Consider the following 26,883-nt stretch of genomic DNA (forward strand, 5'->3'; position numbering starts at 1 on the left):
TGCAGAAGTAAATTATAATATTACAAAACTAACATTAACCACTTTAATCCTATTTTATACCTTGGCTTTTTGAAAATGGACAATCTACGCTTTACATAGATTGTGCATTACATTCACACCAATCTCGCGAGACAAGACTCAATGACTCCGTGTTCTATGCCAGTTTCTCTACCCTTGAGCCACCATCACACCTAATAAGATCCTTTACTCTAGCCTACCTATCTATCTAACATTATATTGATCAATTAATCGATAGCTTAATGGCTGTCTTTGCCGCGAACACATAATAGACAAAACTCAAATTGAAAAACTAATTTACATGATGATCTTCTTCCCGGATTCAAACTGTCTTACCCAAGGATCAAGACATTACAACACATGGATTCTACCACCAAGCCATGGTAACTCTATGGTCATTTGTAAAACACACACATACATCCTTCTGAGTGTGACGGAGAGAGTAGCAGCCCCAGGCTTGAAGCCTCAAAAGTCTAGTGTCTCCCCCGGTCTTGGTCTAGTGGTTAAGATATTGGACTTTCGCGTGGGAGACCCGGGTACGAAGCCGATTGGGGAGGTTCGGATCACTTCCGTTACATTGGTGCTGTGACCCGGATTCAGGCTTCCCGGTAGGAGGAGGTCAAAGGGGGGTGAGTGTGACGGAGAGAGTCGCAGCCCCAGCCTTGAAGCCTCAAAAGTCTAGTATCTCCCCTAGACCAAAGAGATGTCTCTTTGGTCTAGTGGTTAAAATATTAGACTTTCGCGTAGGAGACCCGGGTACGAAGCCGGGTGGGGACGTTCGGCTCACCTCCGTTACATGAGTACATTTGCAGAGCATCAGTCTGTCTTATCAAAACTCCTTTTAATAAAATGTAGTCAGCCACCCATATAACACTATAAACATTTTAGTTAGTTTTGCTATTTGATTTATTAAATAAATAAAAAACTAAACTGAAATAAATAGGGAAGCATAGCTGAATGGTTAGGGAGCCCGCCTGGGAAACCAGAGCCTCTGGTTGGCCCTAGTTCGATTCCAGGCCAAGGTAGCAATGTCAATGTGTGTCCGTGAGCAAGACTCTTAGCCCCTAATTTCTCACACGCTCCTTGTGGGCAGCAAATCAGCTATAGGTTGGGAAAATAGTTGTATGCCTATATATATATATATATATACTGCTCAAAGAAATGAAGGGAACAAAATGTTCCTTTAATTCTTTCAGCAGTACTACAGTATACTATACTCAAATAAATTAAGGGAATATTTTGTTCCCTTCATTTCTTTGAGCAGTATTTTTATATATATATATATATATATATATATATATATATATATATATATATATAAATTAAGGAAACAAACACATTATTATTATTTTATTTTTTTCTCCCTTTTCTCAATTCAAATGAGCTGTCTTGAGAAAACATGCATACACCTAGCATAAACATTAACAGAAAGTATGTAGTCTAGTACTTATACTGACCATTTGAAATACAAACAGTAACAAGGCAGCAGATCACCACTGCCCCTTAGTGGCGGACAGTTGAAAATCACATGACGTGCTTGACATCCCTGACATGCTTGATCTGGGCAAATTGCCCCAGGAAATGTGACAAGGTGAACCAGAGACGACGGTAGGTAGGTAGGGAGGTAGGTAGGTAGGTAGGTAGGTAGGTAGGTAGGTAGGTAGGTGTGTTTGAGCCCGGCTGTTAATGATGGCAAGTTGGCAACGTCATCATTAACAGCCAATGAGGGACCAGCATTCCTGGTGATGCCACTGGTGATGTCAGCAGAGTTTGGTATACAAGAGCATTCCTGGTAATGTCATCATTAACACTTGATATGATACGTGATATAATAACAATTACGGTAGTGCCACGCCACAGCCCCGTTATCACGTCCAGGGCAGGGGCATAGTTCCGCCGATTTAAAATGATTCCAATACGGAACTAAAACTTCCTATGTTTGGCCGCTAGTTGCACTGTTTCCCCCCCGGCCGATCACAAAAAGAGTTGTTCTCCATTGGACCCCATTCATTTTCCCCTTTCATTTACTAACCTTAATTAACATTTTCATAAATACTTTATGGTTCCTATCGCTAGTTAAAAATGGCTTTTCAATCACCATGATATGCGTTTTGTGAAAATACGGTCCCATTTATGTTAAAATTGATGATAACGTTTTGGAGGCGTGGCCAACTAAGCTGATACCAGCCGGCTGTGTTCTTCTTCGTGTGCTGTATTTCGGGAGGCTTCGACCACATTCTCCCATGTATCTCTGCGGTTGCACGTGACCGTTGGCAGCCAATAGCCTCCTCTGGTGCTTTTACAATCTATGATGGCGACACCCATGCCAAGGACCCAAAACGCGTCATTTGCGCTGCATAGAAACCAATGGTTTCGCTTTGTCCATATATATTTTACAGTCTATGGTCCAGGGACGTGTTAGCTGGTTACCATGTTAACCAGGTCAACAGGTGCTGTGGCGGCGGCTGGTGAGTGAAATAACGTCATATCCCATGATCATCAGGAAGCGTGTAATCTCCATAGGCTCCTATTCATTGCTGCTGAAAAGAAACAGCCTTTTGTTCCGATTCTGAATATGTATTATTGTTTTGTATCATACTGTAATGCTTTGGCAATATAAGAATGCATCTCATGCCATTACAGCATATTTGAATTGAATTGAAATTCACCCTTTGTCAAGTCCCACCCCATGTCGCTCTGTTACTAGGTGGGATAAAAAAGCCAGGGAAGACTTTTTTTTCCCATTCAATAAGATTTTTCATAGCCTAATTATTGCTATTTAAAGTACCAAAAGTAAAACATCTTATCATCATATTAATAAAAAGGAACAGGCAGTCTGAAACAGGCAGAGGGCAGAGAGAGAGAGCAGTCGATCTTGGGTGACTCGCACTGACTGGGAAATTGTGGAACTATAGGCTCACACTCAACATAAAATGGATTTTAATTGTAATTCTGCCCATTTAAAATATATGTACCCAATCAAATATCTTAGTTACAACGATATTGTTCATGTGAACTAGTTTGTTGAAGCTTATTCATTATAATTATCGAAATCGCTATGACCGCTGTGGCCGTGTCGCACATCACCGCACCGCGGTGAAAGAATGAAGGGACTTTGTCCCATTGCATAACTCCACCCCCGGTAGCAAAAGTGAATGATTTTTCTGTTTGGCCAGTCAGGGACCAATCAGAAGGCTGACAAAGGGTGAATTGGAGAGAGAGAGAGAGAGAGAGAGAGAGAGAGAGAGAGAGAGAGACTCAGACAGACAGACAGACAGACAGACAGACAGACAGACAGACAGACAGAGAAAAGAGAGAGAGAGAGAGAGAGAGAGAGAGAGAGGGAGAGAGAGAGAGAGAGAGAGAAGAGAGAAGATAGAAGAGAGGGGGAGAGGATGGAGGAGATGGCAGACAGGTAACTTCAGTAGTCGGTGTTTCACTGTATTTGCATCATTAGCTGTGCATCATTGTTTTACAGTCAGTCCATTTAATTACTGTTATTTACATCATAACGTTGACCACGTGGTCCTAAAAACAAATTGCCTGTAAGAGTTGGTCAAATAGAGAGTAAGCCTGTGTGATGACTTCAGGGTGCTGTCTGCTGTGCTGTGCTGTGCTGTGCTGTGCTGTGCTGTGCTGTGCTGTGCTGTGCTGTGCGCATTTGTGATCTTAATCGTTTTTACCACCTTTTTAGATTTGCCCTCTGTGAAAACTTTTGGCTTCGTGTTAGTGGACATTCCTGCAGTTGAGAACAACTTTATGCAGGACTGGGTCGAGTGAGATTCGAACCAGCGAAGCTAGCGTTGCTGGATTGCTACCTGGTGTGGCTCGTTTTTAGCCTAGATCCAGGTAGCGCTACAGAGGCTGTGTGCTGCCCGGGGAGGCTCGTCTTTAGCCGGGGCCCAGGTTAGCATAATGCCGTCAGAGAAGCCGCAGCAGAGAAGGCTGAGAGGCGCAAATCTCCAGGAGGATGAAATGGAGGAGATCAGGAGATCTCTAGATTACATGTCTGCAGAGATCGCTAATGTTAGCGACCAGCAAAAGCAGATAATGGAGCTCATGACAGAAGTCCAGTCACTTAAAAAGCGGAACATTGAGAAGGACAAAACAATCACACTTTTGGAGACTCGAGTGGCTGACTTGGAGCAATATTCCAGAATTAATAATGTAATCATAAGCGGGCTGAAGACAGGTCACCGGTCCTACGCCAGAGCGGCAGCCCCGGAGAGCGGCGCCGCGGGGCGGGAGGGGGTTCCCTCTGAGACCGAGACCGAGTCCGAGATGGAGACGCTGGAGAAACAGGTGGTTGACTTCTTGGGCGGTAGGGGGATCAAAGTGGACAGCAGCGGCATCGAAGCCTGTCACACACTGCCTACCAGAATCAAAGGAGCAACGCAACCGATCATCATTCGCTTCACTAACAGAAAGAACAAAATTGCGATCCTAAAGCAGGGTTGGAAACTAAAGGGGACTGAGGTGTACATCAATGAACACCTTACCAAAAGGAATGGTGAGATCGCCCGGCGTGCACGCACTATGAAGAAGCAAAAGAAGATTCAGTCTACCTGGTCGGCGAGCTGCAAAGTGTTTATTAAAACAAACGGAGCTACACCAGAGGAGGAAAAAGTTATGGTCATAAACAACATCGGTGATCTGGACAGATTCGATGTTTGAACAACCTGCTGTGAGGTAGGACTATGTGTCTATCATTCCAACTGATGGACATTTACACACACACACACACACACACACACAATGACTGACATGCATTATCTTTCTCTACCTTATTGTAGTTTTTATTATTTTATAATTACTAACAAAAGGTTTAATGTTTTTGTATTGCTTGGGTGTTATTACTATACTATTACTGAACATCCCTGTGTTTTCTTTCCAACCGATCTGGAGTTCTGTTTAACTGCTGTATGGCAATTTGTTTTACCTGACCTTTTATTAATTCATTATGGGTTCATCCACTTTTAATCTACCAGGCAAAGGCCTGTTGATAGCTCACTTAAATGTGTGTAGCTTGAGAAATAAAATCTCTGATTTATGTATGCTAATGAAGTTAAACAATATTCACATCCTAGCAATATCTGAAACCCATGTTGACTCCTCTTTTGAGGATTCAGTATTACGGGTGGATGGATACACACTATTCAGGAAGGACCGAGATATATATGGTGGGGGGGTGGCTGTGTATGTACAGAACCATATTTCGGTTAAAATACGCAGAGACTTAATGCTGGATGATATTGTAACAATCCCATGAACCGGAGGCAGAGACGTGTCCCACAGTTTAGTGTCACATTTATTAAAGGCTTCGTTCAGCATGAATAATAACATATAACCTCGCAGAGTGTAGCACAGACTGTATCCCATGTCACAACAACACCCTGGAATGACGCTACTTCCCCCCAAGTTCCGGCAAAAGGCACAACAACAACACGTGACATCCGGCCACTCTTAAAGGGGCTGCTACACTACCCCCCCCTTACAAAAAGTCCTCGTCCCCGAGGACCGCTCCGGAGGTAAAGAAAATAACATAGCCTAAGGCAACATGGCAACAACCTGAGGTAGCAAAGCAGTGCAACCCAACACAAACCCCACATCCCAACAACATTTCAAGTTCACAATCACATCTTTTTTTTTTTTTTTTTTTTCACATGCTCTTTTTTTCTTTCACTGTCCAGTCCACATCAGTCCAGCGCCCCAAGGGACACCGCATAGTCACGTAGGTGGGCCGGAGGCCTTGTCCGCCTCCTCGGCCGAGACCTAGTAGGGAGTGGGGGCATGGGAGCAGGGGGCAGAGGGACAGACCCCGGGGAGAGGGCATCCGGGGCAAGGGACAAGGGGAGCGGGGTGGGGCAAACGGGCGTGGGGCCCTCCTGCGGGAGGCCGTGAGGGGGCAGAGGAGCTGGGGAAGGGGGAGAGGTTGCCTGAGAGTTCGTGTCAGAGGAAGGAGAGCCCCCCCTGTAAGGGGCCAGTCTGTCTCTGTGGAGGGCCACCCTCCTTCCCCGAGGAGGCATCTGCACGCGGTACACAACCTCTCCCAGTCTCTCCAGCACCTTGCAGGGCCCCACCCACTTACTGTCAAGCTTGGGGCTGCGTCCCTTCTTCCGTATCGGGCTGTAGACCCAGACCAACTCGTCTGGCTTGAAGTCCCGTCCCCGAGACTTCACGTCGTAGTACCGCTTCTGCTTCACGCCGGCCTCCTGCAGCTGTTCCCTGGCGAAGCGGTGCGCTGAATCCAGGCGGTCCTGCAGCTTCCTGGCGTACTCCGGCCCTGCAGGGACAGCCGGGGCGTCAGGTGGGTGTCCGAAGGCCAGCTCAGCCGGGGTGCGCAGCTCCCTTCCCAGCATGAGGAGAGCGGGTGTGCACTCCGTGGACTCCTGCACCGCGGAGCGGCACGCCATGAGCACCAGGGGCAGGTGTTTGTCCCAGTCCCTCTGGTGCCGGGAGGTGACGATGGCCAGCTGGTCTCCCATGTTCCGGTGGAATCTCTCAACCAAACCGTCGCTCTGAGGGTGCAGCGGGGTGGTGCGTGTCTTGTGTATGCCCAGGCGCTCGCACATGGCAGCGAACACCCGGGATTCAAAATTAGTCCCCCGATCACTGTGAATGGATTCCATCGCCCCGAGCCGACTTATCATGCCCTCTACCAGGGCATCAGCGACCGTTTCAGCCTCCTGGTTTGGGATGGCATACGCCTCCGGCCACTTTGTGAAGTAATCCATGGCGGAGAGGACGTAGCGGTTGCCCCCGTCAGAGAGAGGGTACGGCCCCGTAATGTCTATCCCCACTCTCTCCATAGGGGACCCCACCGGGAACTGCTGGAGTGGCGCTTGCGAGCGCCCGGTGGGGCCTTTGCGAGCAACACAGGGGTCACAGCGACGGCAGAAGTCAACAACGTCCCTCTTCTGCCGCCCCCAGTAGAAGCTCTGACGAAGGCGGCGGAGAGTTTTGTTGACCCCAAAGTGTCCAGACCCACCCGCCCCGTGCATGGCTTCCAGCACCGTCTCTTGCAGGCCCTTTGGGACCACCACCTGCCACTGCTCCTCCCCGGTGGCTGCTGTCTTGAACGCCCGCTGCAGCACACCTTGGGACAGCCGCAGCGATTCAAACATAGTCCATAGTCCTTGAGTCGCCTTGGAGAAGGGCGCCACCTCCTCCCAAGGCGGACGCTGCTGGGCCTCGACCCACTGCAAGGCAGGCTGCAGGTCCGGATCTTTCTCTTGCTCGGCTCTCCATTCTGCATCCGACACCGCTTGCAGCTCCCTGCAGACGACCTCCCCGACTCTGATGGCTGCACACTCCTCCTCGTCCATGTGCCGCTCCAGCTCCCGTGCCTCTCTCCGCTCGCAGTAGCGGCACCCTTCTGCTGCACAGGGCCGACGTGAGAGAGCGTCTGCGTTGGCGTGGCGAGCCCCAGAGCGGTGCACTATCTTGAAGTCGAACTCTTGCAGCTTCTCCAACCACCTGGCAACCTGCCCCTCCGGCTCCCGGAAAGTCATTAACCACTGGAGGGCTGAGTGGTCAGTTCTTACAGTGAAGGGGTGGCCGCACAGGTAGTACTTGAAGTGCCTTACAGAAAGCACCACTGCCAGGAGCTCCCGGCGGGTGACGCAGTAGTTCCGCTCGCTTTTCTTGAGCTTCTGGCTGAAGTACGCAACCACTCGCTCACCCTCCGGCCACAACTGCGACAAGACACCCCCCACCCCCACACTGCTAGCGTCAGTGTCCAGTACAAAGGGCAGTGTGGGGTCAGGTGGGGCGAGAACCGGGGCCTCGCACAGGACTCGCTTCAGCCCGAGAAATGCCTCCTGGCACGCCTCGGACCACACATAGTCTCTGTCCTTCTCCAGCAGCCTGTACAGGGGCGATGCAATCGTGGCAAACCCCCACACATGCCGTCTGTAGTACGAGGCCAACCCGATGAAGCTTTTCAGCTGGCTCTGGTTGCGGGGGGTGGGCCACTGCTCCACCGCCCGCACCTTCTCGTCCATGGGGCCGATGCCATCTGCCCCCAACTGGTGCCCCAGGAATGTCACCTCCCTCCGCATAAAGCGGCATTTCTCGGGGTGCAGCATCAGGCCCGCCTCCCTGATTTTTCCCAGAACCCGCCTCAGGGACCCCAGGGCCGCCTCGAAGGAGCGCCCGTGCACCAGAATGTCGTCCAGGTACACCAGGCACTCCTGACGGGGAATGCCAGCCAGCACTTTGTCCATCAGGCGGGCGAAGGTGGCGGGGGCGTTGCAGAGTCCGAAGCTGAGCACTTTAAACTGCCACAGGCCGCGTCCGGTGCAGAAGGCTGACTTGGGGCGGGATTCAGGGGAGAGGGGCACTTGGTAGTAACCGCTTTTGAGGTCCAACGTGGTGAACCACGAGGACCCCGTCACTAGATCCAAGGACTCGTCGATACGGGGGAGGGGGTAAGAGTCCTTAGTGGTCAAGTCATTCAGCCGCCTGTAATCCACACAGAACCGCCAGTCTCCATTCTTCTTCGGGACCATGACCACCGGTGCCGCCCAAGGGCTGTCGGAAGGCTCGATAAAGTCTGACTGCAGCAGGTCGTCCACGGCCTGGTCGCATGCCTCCTGACGAGCGAGAGGGAGGCGGCGCGGCTGACACTTGACGGGCCGCTCAAGTCCAGTGTCAATCACGTGCTGCGCCATGTGAGTTCTCCCCACCTCGCTCTCGCTCGCTGCAAAGCTGTCCTTGAACTCCGACAGCAGCTGTCTCAGCTCCTCCTGCTGCCGCACCTCCAGGTCTCCATACTCCTCCCTCCACACCCCTCCGCCTGGGGACAGCTCACCTCCACCTCCCCCCCCCTCTTATCCGCAGAGAGGGGGCCGGAGTGACAGGGGAAAACACAGGGGCTAGAGGGGACAGCTGTTGGCAGGGAGCGTTGGGGAACATCACAGTCTCCAACGCAGGGGGAGGGGGGGCAGGGTAGGGGGGGTAACTTGGCCACATGAAGGGGGTCGTGGGGACAGGGGGCGCATAGGGAAGGCTCAACGGGGCAGCGAACCGTGGAGCAAAAGCACAGGGGTCGGGGCAGGGGAAGACAGGAACGGTGAACGGCACCTCCAGTGCCTGGACAGACCGGGCAGAGGGCAGCAGGCCAGCAGCTAGAGGGCCCAAGGCAACGGTAGGACCCCCCGGGAAGCTAAGAGTGCCCCTCCCCATGTCCAACAGGCACCCTGTGTCCTGGAGAAAGTCCAGTCCCAGGATGCAGTAGTCTTGCACATCCGCCACCCACACTAGATGACGAACGCGTCTGCCGCCCACACACAGCCACAGCAGCCCCTTCCCCAACATGGGAGCCAGCTGTCCCGTGGCCGTGCGGAGCTGCACCGCTGTAGGCTGCAAGGGTGTCCCGCTGGGCAGAACGTCCGGTCTCACCAGCGCCACCGACGACCCGGTGTCCACCAGGCCCGCAGTAGGCACCCCCTGGACGGAGACAGCAACGTGGCAGGAACCCGCTCCACTGGAACTCCCACGGATCCACCCCACCACGACCGGCGGAGTACTGCTGTCGTCTCCTCCATCGCTGCACTGCTGGGCTCCCTCCGCTGGCGGATGAGGCTGCGAAGGCGGCGGCCTGCTGTCGTCTTCTTCTGGGGGGAATGGAGCCTCCCCCCCCTGGCTGTGCTGTTGTGCTCCCCCCGCTGGACGGCACGCCCGGACTGGCGTCGTTGGGGAAGCAGTGGGAATAGGGGCCCGCATATCCCCGTCTATGCGGACCCCGAGGCGTTTCCCTGCCCCTGGCGAGCGGCAGGGCAGTTCCTCCTGATGTGGCCGGGCTGGCCACACCCCCAGCAGACCTGCGGACCTGGACGTGGTCCGCTTGGCCTCTGTAGAGTCACCGCCCGCAGCAGCTCAGTCATCTCCGCCGCCCACGCTGGCGCCTCCTCCCTGGCAGGGCACCCCAACGCCGACCTCACCACATGGGGGCTCACCTCCTGTCCACCACCGGCGGCCACGCTCTGCAGGCTCTCCCTCTCGATGGCTGCCTCCAACGCCTCCTGCAGTGACTTCGGGTGCTGAAGTTGCACCTGCATGCGCAGGTCAGGTGGAGAGATGGCCCCAACAAACAGGTCGGTAGCCAACTCGCTCCGCGCGCCGGCGGATAGGTGGCCGTAAGCCCGCCGCACCTGGCTCTCAATGTCATTTGCCAGCCCCCGGAGTGACTCACCAGGCTTCCTGCATTTCCCTCTCAGTTCATTTTTCACCAGTGCTGGCTGGGACCATGTTCCAAAGCGCCTCTTCAGCGCCCCCACCAGGGCGTCGTAGCACCTCCGCTGATCAGCATCCAAAAGCAGGAGGCAAGACAGAGCATCTCCCTCCAAACACAGAGCCAACTGAAGAGCTTTGTCACTCATTGTCCATCTTCTAGCATCTGCTAACAGTTCGAATTGAGCATGGAACACCTCCCAATCAGAGTTACCAGTGTACTTGGGTGTCTTCACAGAGCCAGCCGACGGCGGTGCATCATGGGCGTCGTCATGGTAACCGCCCGCCGCTGTAAAAATGGCGGGACACGGCGGCCGCACATCGCCGTTCCCGCGGAGCGGCGACCCGCGAAAACGAGAGGGGAAGCCAGGGTAGTTGGCCACCCGCCCTGGAGTCAACTCGAGCCGCGGCACGTTCACTTCTTCCGACATACCGTATCGCGCACTGTCCCGCTGTTCTTCTTTTATCTTCTTCTCATCCATACTGCTCGCCTAGCTAGCTAACACACTGAAGCTAACTAGCTAGCACACAACGGCACGTCTCCTCACCGACAAAGTCTTTGTTTGTTTTTCTTCTGACACCAGTGTAACAATCCCATGAACCGGAGGCAGAGACGTGTCCCACAGTTAAGTGTCACATTTATTAAAGGCTTCGTTCAGCATGAATAATAACATATAACCTCGCAGAGTGTAGCACAGACTGTACCCATGTCACAACAACACCCTGGAATGACGCTACTTCCCCCCAAGTTCCGGCAAAAGGCACAACAACAACACGTGACATCCGGCCACTCTTAAAGGGGCTGCTACAATATTGAAGCATTGTGGATACAGGTGCATTTGCCACAAACTAAACCCATTCTTGTTGGCTGTTGCTACAGGCCGCCTAGTGCGGATTTAAAATATATTGATTTAATCTGTGAGATGTTGGATAAATCTAGTGATGAAAATAGAGAATTATATTTTACTGGGGATACCAATGTTGACTGGTTATCTATGTGCCCTCTTAAAAAGAAATTAATTGCTGTAGCTAATGCTTGTAACCTCACACAGACCATTCATCTACCTACCAGAACCGCTGTAAATAAGAATGGGTTAAAAACATCCAAATGCATTGATCACCTATTCACAAATGTTCCTGAAAAATGTACAAAATCTGTATCAATTCCCGTTGGTTTCAGTGATCATAATTTAATTGCAATTAAAAGGAAAACTAAGGTCCCAAAAGCTCCTAGCTTGATCATACATAAAAGGTCTTATAAACATTTTAATCAAGAGATGTTTATGGATGATGTGAGGAATGTTGACTGGTCAGCTGTATGTCTTGAGGAGGATCCTGAAGTTGCCTTGGGTTGTTTTATGAGTTTATTTTTGCAGATTGCTGATAAACATGCACCTGTAAGGAAAACAACTGTCAGGGCTAATGGCGCCCCCTGGTTAGGCAATGAGCTTAAATCACTCATGAAGCAACGTGACCATGGGCCACAAAGTTGGCTGACTTATCTGGTTTACTATCTGACAGGTTGATCTACTGTAAATTAAGAAATCATGTAACTAAAATAAATAGAAGTAGTAAAAAAGAATATTATCAGCATAAAATTAATGACTCTAAAAATAATGGGAAACAATTATGGAAAATATTGAATCAAATAATGGCTAGATCATCACATCAAACTAATTCATTTATAGAAAACAATGGAGCTTTTCTGACTAAACCTGTGGATATTGCCAATTACTTCAACAACTACTTCACAAGTAAGGTTGAGAACCTGAGAGTACAAATGACACCATCTGATGGATCCTCTTCATGTACTTTAATTGAAAATCAAATAATGAAAGGTAAAGGCTGTCAGTTTGATTTTTCTCATGTTAGTATCCCTGACATTGAGAACCTGCTATCATCATTACCATGTGATAAACCTGCCGGTACTGACATGCTAGATAGCAAATTATTACGAATTGCATCATGCTATGTATCTAAGCCTATTTGTCACGTCTTCAATAAATGTTTAATATACGGTGTTTGTCCTAAAGCCTGGAAGGAGGCAAAGATCATTCCTTTGCCTAAGGATAAAAAAAAAGTTTTTAATGGTACAAATAGTCGTCCAATTAGCATACTTCCTGTTATAAGTAAATTGATGGAAAAGGTTGTTTTTAAGCAAATTCAAGATTATTTCATCCAAAACAAACCTATAGACATGGTCATTCGACAGCAACTGCCCTGGCTCAGTTGACAGATGACTGGTTGACACAAATGGACATCAAGAAGATGGTTGGCACCGTCTTGCTTGATTTTAGTGCGGCATTCGATGTCATAGACCATGATATAATGATTGCTAAACTACGTAAATATAGATTCAGTAGTTTGGCACTTGACTGGATGGTGAGCTATTTATCGGGGAGATCACAGAGAGTGTTTTTTAATGGTAGCTTATCTGATCGTAAATATAATAACTGTGGGGTTCCTCAAGGAAGCTGCTTGGGTCCTTTACTTTTTATAATTTTTACAAATGACCTCCCTTGTGTGACAACAAATACAAATATGGTAATGTATGCCGACGACACAACTTTGTATAGCGTTGCCCCTACTCTGAATGAATTAGAAACTTCTTTAAATCAGGATCTAGATAGGGTGTCCAACTGGGTGAAAGATAATAAACTAGCATTAAATGTTAGCAAAACAAAAAGTATTGTCTTTGGTTCCAGGCATATCCTTAGTGATGATCCTCAGATGCATCTAGCAATGTTAGGAATGCCAATAGAGCAGGTTAAAAAAACTAAACTGCTTGGTGTTTTATTTGACAGTCAACTGTCATGGTCTGATCAAATTGATAGCATTATAACAAAAATGGGAAGAGGCATATCCATGGTCAGAAAGTGTTCCAACTACTTGACATCCTCAATTATGGGTCAAGTTATTCAGTCCTTGGTTTTTTGTCATCTTCATTATTGTCCTGTCATATGGTCAGCAGCAAATAAGTCGGACCTGAACAAATTGCAACTTGTTCAGAACAGAGCTGCCAGGTTGGCTCTTAAATGTTCTACTCGCACTAACATTGCATATATGCATGCACGCCTGTCCTGGCTGTATGTCGACCAAAAACTGCTTTGCAGTCTCCTCATGTTCTTTAGAAACATAATCTTAAATCAAACACCAGACTATTTTTACAATCAGTACTTAAAATCAACCATCACACACAATTATGACACCAGAAATGCCAGCCTTGGTCATTTAAAACCTCCAGCTCCAAGAACTGATCTCCAAAAACACACAGTAATTTATAGATCTATATCATTTTGGAATCTGTTACCACCTCATATTAATCTTTCACAAAATAAATTATCATTCAAGATAGCTTTAAAGACACACTTGTCGCAGTCGCAGCTGACCACATGAATGAGATATTGATCTTATGTTGTATTTAATTACAATGTTATGTTGTATATAATGTTTGTATAATGTTTTTGCAATGATGTATTTTTTTCATGTTTTTATATTTGTATGTATTTTTATATGGACCCCAGAAAGACTAGCTGTCGCCCAGGCGTCAGCTAATGGGGATCCATTCAATAAACAATAAACAAATAAACATGATAGGTCGGCCTGGCGGAGACAACCAGTAGAACTGAATCACCTAAGAATACAGAGACATAATGAAACAGACTTACCTGAGAACGTTATAGGTTGGTCTGCAGGATTCATCAATGGAATCCTCTCTGAAACACATTAGAGTAAAACCATGAGTTGATGCACTTAATCTGTTGACTGGAGCTTACAGTATGTGTGGTAACACTTCATCAATATTACATTTAATTAAATTGTTGCTTAAGGAATGAATAGCAAATGAATATATACGTTACAGTATATTTAAAAAAAAAAAAAAAAAAAAAAAACAGTAGAATTGAGAAAGGAGCGCTCGTTTTCTAGTTCACCACACACACCCCCAACCCCTCACCCCGTCATATTGTTATTAATTAACTTTGTGACTGCTGTGTAATTCTGTATAATCAACACACCTGTGTATTGTGTGTAACTAGAAGGTCGGCCGGCTGCGCCGGCCTCCCCTCTAGGTCATCGCGTTGCGTCTATAGGAGTAAATATTCATCGAAAACAAATCCCTGAGGTACAGGGTGGCCACGATCTGATGGTTTTTTTGAGGAAAAAAAAAATTTTGAGAAAAAAAAATTTTTTGAGAAAAAAAAATTTGAGAAAAAAAAAATTTTTGAGAAAAAAAAAGTTGAGAAAAAAAAATTTTGAGAAAAAAAATTTTTTTGAGAAAAAAAAATGTTTGAGAAAAAAAAATTTGAGAAAAAAAATTTTTTGAGAAAAAAAAATTTTAGAGAAAAAAAAATTTGAGAAAAAAATAATTTTGAGAAAAAAAAATTGAGAAAAAAAAAACTTTGAGAAAAAAAGAATTTTGAGAAAAAAAAAATTGAGAAAAAAATCTTTGAGAAAAAAAATTGAGAAAAAAAATCTTTTCTCAAAAAAAAAATTTTAGAGAATTTTTTTTTTTTGAGATAAAAAAAAATGCTTGAGAAAAAAAAAATTGAGAAAAAAAAATGTTTGAGGAAAAAAAATAGAAAAAAAAAAAAATAATAATAAATAAAACGTATTGGTGATGCGATGACGTGGTATACTGCGATTGAGGTGAAAGAGAAAAGTGGAAAGTTGTGAGCTAACTATTAGCTATTAGCTATATGTGTGTGTGTGTGTGTGTGTGTGTGTGTGTGTGTGTGTGTGTGTGTGTTCTGGCTACGCCCCCCTCGGTTGAAATTGGATCCGCCGGTCCCATAGCTGGGAATACGAGTCAATGGACGGCGGTCACCATGGCAACGGGGGGCCAATGATAGAGTTATGGGCGGTTTTTACACTCTACCGACATCTGCTCTACCGACATCTGCTCTAGCTATGAGTTGAAGTGGAGGCGAAATGGGCGTGGAAGTGGGATGCGGCTCCAAGAAAAATGTAATAGTAGATTCTGCGTAATCAACACTAGTTGGCAAAAAATGTGACAAATGCACACTATATGCTAGATGCATTATTAAGTTGGGCGAGGTCGCGCACATGGGTACGTGCATATGGAGTCTGTGAGGTCAGATGTAGGTGTTGACCAGCTCCATATATGGAGATCTATGTGATGATCCAGTCGTCTCCGTGTATGGATATCCAGGGTTTGATGAGATCAGTGGCATGATCTTCATATGGAGATTCAGGGTATGATACTCAGCAGACTTGATTTGCAAATGAATTCTCTCTTGGCCATATGGAGCGGACAACTATGGGCATTGCCAAATAGTGGTCTAGAGATCTAGCCTACAGATTCCCCTGTGCAGAAGTCCCCAGTTCAAATTTGACCAGGGACACTCACCTTAAAACCCTATCATGGATAGGCCTAAACACCTAATCATGTCATGTTGATTATTTTGTTGTTTTTGTACTTTATTTGTAAACTTTAACTTTTTTCATGACTAAAGGTTTTAACGTTTTGTATATATTTATCTTATTGTTCATAACATGTAGTACTTCATTGATACACTGTATGTAAGTTTGTTTAAGTATTTGAGTAAAGGTACTCTTTTGAGGGGTGGAGCTATGTATCCAGTCCCTGTGATTGGAGTAGGGTGGTTTGAGCACCACCCTACTCCCAGGTGTTATGCCTTACAATCAAGTAATGGTCCTGTACATAAGGGGTTCTTTGTTTGTTACTACAACTTTTGCCTGATGAAGACGTAAAGTCGAAACGTTGCAGCCAGTTGCTTATAATAAAAGTACGTTTTTGGAGCATATGAACAGTGTGCGGGCGTTTTTCTCCTTCCATTATCTGATACCTTGATGTCCAGCACCTGGCCTGAATATAGGCTTGAGATGTGCACACAATCTTGTCTATGAACCATTGCCAAATATGGGCATTCCCAGATATGCGCTTACTATTGATGCCATCAGGACAGGGATCTCCATATATGGGCATAAAAGAGACAAGGACGGAATTAATTTGCAAGCGTGACTCGTGTCGCGTCAACCACACAGGTTAGACAGACACCAGTAAGACTCCCTAATCGGGAGATAAGCGACCGTAGGTCGCTTATCTCCACAAATAGGGCAAAAGGTTGTTTTTCCAAAATCTTCCTGATCCATGTTGATGACATGAGTGTAGACATGCTGTGTAGTGATTTTCGTGATTTTAGGGCAAAATCTGTAGGAGCAGTGTCCAAAAATGTGTTTGTAAAAATCGGCCTGAAGGTGGCGCTATATGGGACAGATTCATGTTGATGCGATGAGTGTAGACATACTGTGTAGCGATTTGCGTGATTTTAGGGCAAAAACTGTAGGAGCAGTGTCCAAAAATGTGTTTTAAAATCGGCCTGAAGGTGGCGCTAGAAGAGGGCCATGTGAGAAATGAGGGGTGGGGTCTCCGCGTTGCCTTGGCGGACGAATAGGTACCGGCCCCGGCTCTCCCGGACGCTCCTAGCCCGAGTTACGGCATTTTATGTGAGCTGCAGTGGAGGGGGTCCTCCACTGGGGGCGCCACCACTTTTGCATCCGTTCTGGAGCACCAGGAGTGGGTGGTCACCAGGAATTCCCCGTGAGCAGCCCCGTTGGGGTGGTCATTTGGTCATTTTTGCACATTTGGTCATTTTTTACACCTGGGGGTCCCCCAGGGACCTGGGGGTCCCTGGAGCTCCGGGGATGGATGGGGGCAACGGTTGTGGAGATATGAGCAGGGCAAAAGTGTGACGTGTGACGTGTGACTGACTCACTCAGGGACGGACAGCCGGTGGAGGTTTTGGTAGTAAATGCGACCTACGGTCGCAACAATATATCCATATATGTGCATTCCCAGATATGGGCTTAATATTGATGGGCATAAAAGGGATTATATTAGTGTGGTTGGCCAAACAGGGCATCATATCGTCACCTTATTAAACTAATGGCCTAAGTCATTTTTTCAAGGTTTTCAGGAAACACAAAAAACTGTGCCAAATGTAGAATATACCAGTAAGACTCCCTAATCGGGAGATAAGCGACCGTTGGTCGCTTATCTCCACAAATAGGTCAAAAGTTTGTTTTACCAATTATTACACTCTATGTGAACATTTACATCAACAAATCCCAAGTACAGGGCATCATCTGGGATACAATCCCTTTTATGCCCATATATGGAGATCCCTAACATAATCCCTTTCATGCCCATATATGGAGATCCCTAACAGAATCCCTTTTATGCCCATATATGGAGATCCCTAACAGCATCCCTTTTATGCCCATATATGGAGATCACTAACAGCTAACAGAATCCCTTTATGCCCATATATGGAGATCCCTAACAGAATCCCTTTTATGCCCATATATGGAGATCCCTAACAGAATCCCTTTTATGTATGCCCATATATGGAGATCCCTAACAGAATCCCTTTTATGCCCATATATGGAGATCCCTAACAGAATCCCTTTTATGCCCAGTTGGTTGCTAGGGTAAAAAAACATGGTTGCTATGGTAAACAGTTGGTTGCTAGGGTAAACAGTTGGTTGCTAGGGTAAAACCATGGTTGCTAAGGTGGTTGCTAACGTACACTAACAGACCAGCAACAACAGACTGTTACCACAGCAACATACACAAAGGTTTGTGTACACATGTGGTGTGATATCATACTGAAGATATATGACATCACACCGTACACAAACAAAGGTGTGACGTGTGACGTGTGACGGACGGACGGCCGGTGGATGTTTTCATTGCGACCGTCAGGGAGCAGTTTACTACCAGTAAGACACCCTAATCGGGAGATAAGCGACCGTTGGTCGCTTATCTCCACAAATAGGCCAAAAGTTTGTTTTACCAATTATCAAGACATACAGGCAGTTGACAGTTTGCCATGGTTACTCATTGAAGTTGAATCTCCATATATGGAGATAACCTACGCATCACACTAAGTCTGACCTCACCAGCCCATATTTGGGCATGAGCAACTTATGTCTCCATATATGGAGATATGATGACATCACACAGTCCTCAGCCGATGATGTGGCGTGATGTCATACAATACACAAACGAGCCCTACAGTATAAAGGGGCAATTCTTGCCAGGAAAGAAGCATTTCTTCGACTCAGACCTTATCGCCAGGGTTGGCTTATAGCAGCTGTCGGTAGGACCATATATGGATTCTGTTAGTGTGGATCTCCTGACAGGGCATCATCTGGGATACAATCCCTTTTATGCCCATATATGGAGATCCCTAACAGAATCCCTTTCATGCCCATATATGGAGATCCCTAACAGAATCCCTTTTATGCCCATATATGGAGATCCCTAACGGCATCCCTTTTATGCCCATATATGGAGATCACTAACAGCTAACAGAATCCCTTTTATGCCATATATGGAGATCCCTAACAGAATCCCTTTTATGCCCATATATGGAGATCCCTAACAGAATCCCTTTTATGCCCATATATGGAGATCCCTAACAGAATCCCTTTTATGCCCATATATGGAGATCCCTAACAGAATCCCTTTTATGCCCATATATGGAGATCCCTAACAGAATCCCTTTTATGCCCATATATGGAGATCCCTAACAGAATCCCTTGTATGCCCATATATGGAGATCCCTAACAGAATCCCTTTTATGCCCATATATGGAGATCCCTAACAGAATCCCTTTTATGCCCATATATTATGGAGCAATCCCTGCTCTGAGTATCTGACATCAGTGTGATGTCACCTGTTTATGCCCATATATGGAGATCCCTGCTCTGCGTATCTGGTTGCTATGGTAAACAGTTGGTTGCTAGGGTAAAAAAACATGGTTGCTATGGTAAACAGTTGGTTGCTAGGGTAAACAGTTGCTTGCTAGGGTAAAACCATGGTTGCTAAGGTGGTTGCTAACGTACACTAACAAACCAGCAACAACAGACTGTTGCCACAGCAACGTACACAAAGGTGACGGACGGACGGACGGACGGACGGCCGGTGGAGGTTTTCATTGCGACCGTCAGGGAGCAGTTTACTATGAAAACCTCCACCGGCCGTCCGTCCGTCCGTCCGTCCGTCCGTCCGTCACACGTCACACGTCACACCTTTGCCCTGCTCATATCTCCGCATCAGTATGACATCACACCACATGTGTACACAAACCTTTGTGTACGTTGCTGTGGCAACAGTCTGTTGTTGCTGGTTTGTTAGTGTACGTTAGCAACCACCTTAGCAACCATGGTTTTACCCTAGCAACCAACTGTTTACCCTAGCAACCAACTGTTTACCATAGCAACCATGTTTTTTTACCCTAGCAACCAACTGTTTACCATAGCAACCAGATACGCAGAGCAGGGATCTCCATATATGGGCATAAACAGGTGACATCACACTGATGTCAGATACTCAGAGCAGGGATTTCTCCATAATATATGGGCATAAAAGGGATTCTGTTAGGGATCTCCATATATGGGCATAAAAGGGATTCTGTTAGGGATCTCCATATATGGGCATACAAGGGATTCTGTTAGGGATCTCCATATATGGGCATAAAAGGGATTCTGTTAGGGATCTCCATATATGGGCATAAAAGGGATTCTGTTAGGGATCTCCATATATGGGCATAAAAGTGATTCTGTTAGCTGTTAGTGATCTCCATATATGGGCATAAAAGGGATGCTGTTAGGGATCTCCATATATGGGCATAAAAGGGATTCTGTTAGGGATCTCCATATATGGGCATGAAAGGGATTCTGTTAGGGATCTCCATATATGGGCATAAAAGGGATTGTATCCCAGATGATGCCCTGTTAGGAGATCCACACTAACAGAATCCATATATGGTCCTACCGACAGCTGCTATAAGCCAACCCTGGCGATAAGGTCTGAGTCGAAGAAATGCTTCTTTCCTGGCAAGAATTGCCCCTTTATACTGTAGGGCTCGTTTGTGTATTGTATGACATCACGCCACATCATCGGCTGAGGACTGTGTGATGTCATCATATCTCCATATATGGAGACATAAGTTGCTCATGCAAATTATTTCTGCAGTAAGTGACTTAGGCAAAATGTTTTTGTCTGTGAGGGCCCCAAGTAGTCTGTGAGGGCCCACTAGAAGTCTCTGAGGGCCCCTAGTAGTCTGTGAGGGCCCCTAGTAGTCTGTGAGGGCCCACTAGAAGTCTGTGAGGGCCCCTAGTAGTCTGCGAGGGCCCAATAGAAGTCTGTGAGTGCCCCTAGTAGTCTGTGAGGGCCCACTAGTAGTCTGTGAGGGCCCACTAGGAGTCTGTGAGGGCCCCTAGTAGTCTTTGAGGGCAACTAGTAGTCTATGAGGGCCCACTAGAAGTCTGGGAGGGCCCCTAGTAGTCTGTGAGGGCAACTAGTAGTCTGTGAGGGCCCACTAGAAGTCTGTGAGGGAACCTAGTAGTCTTTGAGGGCAACTAGTAGTCTTTGAGGGCAACTAGTAGTCTGTGAGGGCCCACTAGAAGTCTGTGAGGGCCCCTAGTAGTCTGTGAGGGCCCCTAGTAGTCTGTGAGGGCAACTAGTAGTCTGTGAGGGCCCACTAGAAGTCTGTGAGGGAACCTAGTAGTCTTTGAGGGCAACTAGTAGTCTGTGAGGGCTCACTAGAAGTCTGTGATGGACCCTAGTAGTCTGTGAGGGCCCCTAGTAGTCTGTGAGGGCCCACTAGAAGTCTGTGAGGGCCCCTAGTAGTCTTTGAGGGCTACTAGTAGTCTGTGAGGGCCCACTAGAAGTCTGTGAGGGCCCCTAGTAGTCTGTGAGGGCCAACTAGAAGTCTGTGAGGGCCCCTAGTAGTCTGTGAGGGCCAACTAGAAGTCTGTGAGGGCCCCTAGTAGTCTGTGAGGGCAACTAGTAGTCTGTGAGGGCCCACTAGAAGTCTGTGAGGGCCCCTAGTAGTCTGTGAGGGCAACTAGTAGTCTGTGAGGGCCCACTAGAAGTCTGTGAAGGCCCCTAGTAGTCTGTGAGGGCCCCTAGTAGTCTATGAGGGCCTACTAGAAGTCTCTGAGGGCCCCTAGTAGTCTGTGAGGGCCAACTAGAAGTCTGTGAGGGCCCCTAGTAGTCTGTGAGGGCAACTAGTAGTCTGTGAGGGCCCACTAGAAGTCTGTGAGTGCCCCTAGTAGTCTGTGAGGGCCCACTAGAAGTCTGTTAGGGCCCCTAGTAGTCTGTGAGGGCAACTAGTAGTCTGTGAGGGCCTACTAGAAGTCTGTGAGGGCCCCTAGTAGTCTGTGAGGGCCAACTAGAAGTCTGTGAGGGCCCCTAGTAGTCTGTGAGGGCAACTAGTAGTCTGTGAGGGCCCACTAGAAGTCTGTGAGTGCCCCTAGTAGTCTGTGAGGGCCCACTAGAAGTCTGTGAGGGCCCACTAGAAGTCTGTGAGGGCCCCTAGTAGTCTTTGAGGGCAGCAAGTAGTCTGTGAGGGCCCACTAGAAGTCTGTGAGGGCCCCTAGTAGTCTGTGAGGGCCAGCTAGAAGTCTGTGAGGGTCAACTAGAAGTCTCTGAGGGCCCCTAGTAGTCTGTGAGGGCAACTAGTAGTCTGTGAGGGTAAACTAGAAGTCTGTGAGGGCCCCTAGTAGTCTGTGAGGGCCCCTAGTAGTCTGTGAGGGCCAACTAGAAGTCTGTGAGGGCCCCTAGAAGTCTGTGAGGGCCCCTAGTTGTCTGTGAGAGCCCACTAGAAGTCTGTGAGTGCCCCTAGTAGTCTGTGAGGGCCAACTAGAAGTCTGTGAGTGCCCCTAGTAGTCTGTTAGGGCAACTAGTAGTCTGTGAGGGCCCACTAGAAGTCGTTGAGGGCCTCTAGTAGTCTGTGAGGGCCCACTAGAAGTCTGTGAGGGCCCCTAGTAGTCTGTGAGGGCCCCTAGTAGTCTTTGAGGGCAACTATAGTAGTCTGTGAGGGCCCACTAGAAGTCTGTGATTGCCCCTAGTAGTCTGTAAGGGCCCCTAGTAGTCTTTGAGAGCCACTATAGTAGTCTGTGAGGGCCCACTAGAAGTCTGTGAAGGCCCCTAGTAGTCTTTGAGGGCAACTATAGTAGTCTGTGAGGGCCCACAATAATATTCATTATTATTATTAATTAGTAGGAGGTTCAACTGCTTAAATAAATTTCTCAAACTCACCTTCACGTCCAGGTTCACCATCAGGAAAACATGGAAACCTCTTCCTTATACGATCTGAGATGAAATTCAAACACAGTGACAACATGACATGACATGACATGACATGACATGACATGACATGACATGACATGACATACAGTAACATTAGCTGTATTCAAAGGCATAGCTAGTCTACCTCCACATATAAAACAATGGGCCTCATTCACCAACGGTTCTTACGAAGAGACCCACTTAGGAGGACGTTTTTAAGAACATTTTGGCATACACCAATGTTTTATTAGCTGTTCAGAATCTATGCACACTGGAGAGCACTCTTAGGGTGGCCTTTGGGTTCTTAAGTGATACATGTTTGTGCAGAAATAATTTATTCTTGAAGTTGCTTCAATTCTACAGTTGTATAATGTATAATATAGGGATGTGCGCAAATATCCGGATATTTGAATAAGCGGGATAAACGGGGCTGCCCCCACTATTGGGTTTGTAAATAAGATTTGGTTATTCTATTAAATATATTTTTAATTATTGCGATATTTACATTTTCCACCCATATTACTGTCATGTCTTGATAAAATGTTGCTTTTAATAAGTGACATAAGCTAAGTATTACTATGGGTTGATTTGCGGAGCCTGAGTGTCACACTGTTGCGTTGTGACTGTGGTCAGTGGTAGCGGTGACCGGTGCTCAGTGCACGCATGGTGCGCCAGGAGGGCAGGCTGTCTGCTGCTGCCTCTGCTAAGAATCATGCGTTACTCTAAAAGGTTGCTACAGTGCAACGTTTGTGTGAATAGGATGGCAAGGCATCGTGATGGATAAATCACATCCAATAAAGACCTTGTGCTAGATGTGAATCACTCGTTAGTCGTTACCTCGAGTAGGGTAGCCTACTGCTTGCTGCATCTGTGATCCGGTCCATTTGAGGAATTAATCCAGTATTTTGAGGCGAGAACATGGAGAAGCACAGTAGGCTTAATCATAAGTCGGCTGACAAACATAAATTATGGTTTAATGTTACTTTGAGGAGAGCAGAGCTGGTCGGCTATTACAGTCCAGATCAGACCAGCTGCAGCTGCTGCTGTGCTAATTGGTTTGGCCTAAATGTGCATATTTTTGGCAAAATATAATTAATAGTTTTGTGGCACGATTCCAATAGTATAAACATTTTTAAAAGGCTTTCATATACCATTGGTATTCTTTTCAAATGAGGTGGAACAAAATATTTTGAGATGGGGGTTAGGGGCCAAATTCATATAATTTCTGGGGTCCTTGACATGAAACAAGCATAACTGATATCATGTGTTTTTCAGAAAACTGTTATATTTAGAAGACATTTGTTAGAATGGGAATTGCATGTCATTGCTGAGCAGTATCTCAGTAAGCATGGTATATGTTATGTGGAATTTCAAATATGATGAGAAACTTACCAGGATATTTCACCCCCAGCACCACCAAACCAACTGCAAGGATGAGAGCAACGAGAACACCAGCAACAATGCCTCCCGTGGGTGGAGGTTTGGGTGGAGGTCCTGAGGAGAGGTTTAATGATTTCTGTGTTAGGAGACTAAATACCGGTCAAAAGGTCAACACTGCAGACTGTAACAAAGTGATTCAATGTGATCACATGATGTAGTAAACTACATAGTATACCTTCATGATAATAATGGTGGTTGTGAGCTTGTAGATTGGCTATTTTCAAATAGGTTTAATATAGGTTTAATGTGCTCATGTGGCTATATTCACTTATTTTGGGCTTGTTTCCATAGAGCTGTTTTTTTTTACAAATCTGACAACAGGACTTACTTGGCCTATTTACTTAAGCTTGAATATCGTAATAGTATTTATTTTTGTGTGTAAATAAAGCACTTTGAAACTGAAGATGATAGCAAATGTTGATGATAATAAGAAAATACAATATTTATTTAGAATCACGCAAACACACCCAACCCAACCAGAAAAAGTAGACACGATTCTCCCCCACTCATTCAGCTTCTGCCTAGGGGGAAACACTGAACAGTGGTGTTAAAATGGCTGCAGTCCAGTGGTCCTGTGGCCACAGGTTTATTTATTCTGACCTTGAGAAATAACCCTAACAGGATGATTAAATCCTGAGGTGAAGCAGAGTAGGTTTAATCATCCTGCTTTACAAGGTTACCTAATGAATGAATTCATACATTGATCCAGAAGTAACAACAAAACTAACACTAAGAACTACTAAAACTAATATAAATATATTAATATAATATATGCTCATTACTCTGACTATGTGGCTACACGTTAGTGATGCGCGGATCAACCCGGTGCCCCCACCCGCCCGCCAACCCGCCCGAACGCGGGTGGGTGGGTCGGGGTTTTCAGACTCAATTGGCGGGCGGCGGGCGGGCGGGCGGGTTATACCACTCTCATGTGCAAAAAATAAATAATAATAATCTCCTGTTCTTATTTGCCTTTTATTCTTAATAAGAGTAGGCCTATAAGAATAAGAATACAACGTTTGAATACGAGCACGAGCGAGTGAGTTTTAAAATGCGCCAGAGAGGAGTTGGTGCGAAGACCGTCCCAATTCCGCTCCTGTTGGGACCGCGAACCACAGTTTGCCAACATTTTACACAACGTGAGGTCGTGAGCACAGCAGAGAAGATGCACAAACAATTCAGCGTGTGTCGCTGATCAGGATTTCACTTATATGTCTCTGTCATCCACACAAGTCCGTTTATAAATACTTTGTGTCGGTTAAGTTATATAACCAGCCAGTCAACGGATACGATTTGAAACACAACTTTCGCATATGAGATGGATTTTTTGACTGCACGCTCACCTCGAGACTCCAGTCGCTCCCATGCATCTCTCCAATCTGGTGATTAATCAATAACCAACAGGATTTAATATTGTCCGTCTTTTGCTGTCTGTTTAAAGTGCGAGGCGCTGTATAAATATGATTGACATAAAACCTGAAACGCCATTCTTACCCCGACGATGCCCCAGAGAGAATGAACGTCTTTGAATGAATGTCTTATAGGCTAAACCCCAATTTGAACAACACGTTTGTTTATTTAGCCCATGACAATATTGTGCTACTGTAAACCTTTCTGTAAAGCGACTTTGGGTAGGCTACTTAGAAGAGCCATATATAAAGATGAGCTATTGTGGAGATGATATACCATCTTTTTTTTAAATGCGGGTTGCGGGGCGGGCGGATTTGTTGATTTATATATTGTCCTGCGGGGCGGGCGCGGGCGGGTTATGTTCCGTGCGGGCTGTGGGTCGTGCGGGTTATGAAAAAAACATGACCCGCGCATCACTACTACACGTGTACTTAGGGTTATAGGGTAAGAGATAGGGTTAGGATTAGGAATTAGTGTAAGTGGGTGATATTTAAAATGTTGTATACGTCCCGTGGACGCCGTGATGCTTGGCTTAATACGTCCTTTATTAAAAATATGCGTCAGAGACACAGAACGCAGGGCTAGCAGCGTCACTGGACAGGTGAACTGAACAGTATTTATAGTATTGTACAACAGTGTTACAGTAGAGTAGAAGTTCTACAAGGTGTTAAACAGTGATGTAAACATTCATTACCTGAGATGACAACTTCATGGTGTATGTCAGCAGTGAGGTTGAAGAGTGGCAGGTGGACTCTACAGGTCACATGACCTGCTGTCCTCACTGTCAGGTTGCTCTGGACTTCATAGCAGCCTTGAGAAGGTCTGTCCATCACTGAGGGTCCAGCAGTCATGTTGTTTCCATCAGCGTCCAGCCAAGACATCTCAGGTTCAGGATACCAGCACCCAGAATCACAGGTCAACGATACACCACCATCTGTTGGTCCATTTGAAGATATCTCTGGCTGAGATACTGACCCTGTAAAAACATAATAATAACATAATAACATAATAATTATGATAATCTATCAATATATCAATCTGTCTACAATACAATATTTACAAATCTAAGGCAGAGATAAAGTGATGCAAGATGTGATGCAATGCAAGATGTTAACATTAATTCCCTGATGAGATCATACAGCAAATGACAGATGCAAATGTATTCCTAAATGTAACTTTTAAAATGACCGTCTCAACATTATCTACCATCCAGCTAAAACGTACGATCCCTCTGCTGAAAATACTGTTAAACAACATTAACAGTAACATTATTATGAAGTTAACATTATAACATGTCAACATTAACCTTAAATCTACACCAGTGGTTCTCAAACCTTTTCATGCCAAGGACCCCCACATTGATACTTAATAGACCACAGAGAAGATGTTTTACGGCTCTAGCAGTGATTCTTAACCATTTTGTATGCAGCGGAGGGTGAGGTTCTATATGGGGATACTGCCACCACATGAGTGTGATTTACTGCGCATTCACTGCCATTGCCTTTAGGGATGTTGTTCCCATCACATTTTCTCATTGGATCTGCACCATTCATACAAATAAATTACCTATTTGGATTCAAAACAACAATCTTCGCCAAAAAGGCTACAAGTTTGCATGCCTGTTGATGTGAAGTTGATGTGACAATGTTGTTTTGAAG

Source organism: Nannobrachium achirus (assembly GCF_963921795.1).
Source record: "Nannobrachium achirus genome assembly, chromosome: 17".
Classification (NCBI taxonomy): domain Eukaryota; kingdom Metazoa; phylum Chordata; class Actinopteri; order Myctophiformes; family Myctophidae; genus Nannobrachium; species Nannobrachium achirus.